This window comes from Hylobates moloch, unplaced genomic scaffold (assembly GCF_009828535.3).
Source record: "Hylobates moloch isolate HMO894 unplaced genomic scaffold, HMol_V3 SCAFFOLD_16069, whole genome shotgun sequence".
Lineage (NCBI taxonomy): Eukaryota > Metazoa > Chordata > Mammalia > Primates > Hylobatidae > Hylobates > Hylobates moloch.
The window spans coordinates 1-1,219 of NW_026668344.1; the positions used below are offsets into that span (position 1 = coordinate 1).

The 1,219-nt window shown below is 52.9% G+C and overlaps 1 pseudogene; it reads right to left on the reverse strand.

Annotated features, from left to right (window-relative positions):
- Positions 1-16: 16 nt before the first annotated feature.
- Positions 17-1,209, reverse strand: LOC116465951 (leucine-rich repeat-containing protein 37A-like; annotated as a pseudogene).
- Between the last annotated feature and the right edge of the window lie 10 nt (positions 1,210-1,219).

The following is a 1,219-nucleotide window of genomic DNA, read 5'->3' on the forward strand; positions in this document are numbered from 1 at the left end:
TTCCTCTGGTGCAGTTTCAGACTGCACCAATGAATCCTACGAAGATTCTAACTTTGTAGGTGGACCTGTGACCTCGGTCAGGCTTCGATGCAGAGTCTGAACCTGGTCTGGATGAGGAGCTATAGCCTTCTCCAGGACTGTGGAATGTCCAATCTCTGTAGTGGGTTCTGGAGTTATGGCAAGCCCCGGGTCTGGAGGCTGAGCTGAGGTTTCCTCCGTGGTTGGAGACTGTTTCACCTCTGTAGTAGGCTCTGTAGTTATGCTAAGCTCCAGGTCCAGAGGTTGAACTGTGGCTTCAGTCAGGTGTGAATGCTGAGCCTGACCCTTGTCTGAAGGTGGAAGTGTCACCTCAGGGTGTTCTGGAGGAGGAGCTGTAGTCATCAGGGCTGTAGAAGGTTCAACCTCTGTTGTGGATTCTGGAGTGATGGTAATCCCTAGATCCAAAGGTTGAACTGTGGCTTCAGTCAGGTGTGAATGCTGAGTCTGAACCTGGTGTGGATGTGGAAGTGTCACCTTAAGGTGCATTGGAGGAACTATAGTCCTCTTCAGGGGTGTAGAATATTCAACTTCCATAGTGGGTTCTGGAGTGATGGTAAGTCCCAGGTCCAAAGGTTGAACAGTGACACTGGGCAATGTTGAGTGCTGAGCTGGATCCTGGCCTGGTGTTGGGACTGTGACCTCATAATGAGCTGGAGGCTGAGCTGCAACTTCCTTAGGTGGCTCTGGAAGCTGAACTGGGACCATTTGCTGCCGTGAAGGTTCTACCTCCTTAGGGGACTCTGGAGCCTGAACTGTGGCCTCCTGCTGGGTCAGAGAAGGTTCTACCTCCATAGAGAGCTCTGGAATCTCAGCTGGAATCTCCTGCTGAGTTACAGATGGTTCTACCTCCTGAGGGAACTCTGGAGGCAAAGATGGGGCCATCTGCTGGGTCAAAGAGGGTTCTATAACCATAGCGGGGTCTGAAGACTGAGCAGGGACCGCCTGCTGGACTGGAGAGGATTCTACCTCTTTAGGTGGCTTTAAAAGCCGAGTTGGGGCCTGCTGTAGGACTGGAGATGGTTCGAACTTCTCAGGTGGCTCCGATGGCTGAGCTGGTATCTCCCACTCTGGTGGAGGACTGACCTATTCAGTGGACTTCCGGGGATGACCCGAGGCTTCCTGCTGGGTTGCACATGGTTCAACTTCCTTAGGGGGCTCTGGTGGCTCCGCTGGGAATCTT